This window comes from Gavialis gangeticus, unplaced genomic scaffold (assembly GCF_001723915.1).
Source record: "Gavialis gangeticus isolate Ggan-Ray unplaced genomic scaffold, GavGan_comp1, whole genome shotgun sequence".
Classification (NCBI taxonomy): Eukaryota; Metazoa; Chordata; order Crocodylia; family Gavialidae; genus Gavialis; species Gavialis gangeticus.
Window position 1 is genome coordinate 30,540,450 of NW_017728995.1, and position 261 is coordinate 30,540,710.

The 261-nt window shown below is 72.4% G+C and overlaps 1 protein-coding gene across 3 annotated transcripts in view; it reads right to left on the minus strand.

The window, feature by feature from the left end:
- PTMA (prothymosin, alpha) overlaps nucleotides 1-261 on the minus strand; it is a 6,798-nt gene that overhangs the window by 5,971 nt on the left and 566 nt on the right. The gene's annotated exons all lie outside the window — the stretch shown is intronic.

The window sequence follows — 261 nt, forward strand, 5'->3', positions numbered from 1 at the left end:
GGTGCGGTGCGGTGCGGGGGGGGAGGCTGCCCCGGGGCATCCCGCGCGGACACACGGCGCGGGAAGCAGAAGTGAAAACGAAAACCGGGCGGCGGAAGCCCGCGGTACATTGCATCCCCGCGCCGGGACAGCGCCGGCAACTTCCCGCGCGGGGCGGCTAAGCCGCGAGGTTAATCGGGTTTAACTCCGCGCCCGGCCGCGTCCACCTGCCGCCGAGATAACCCGCTTAGAGCCGCGGACAAAGGAGCGCGCGCCGCCCCA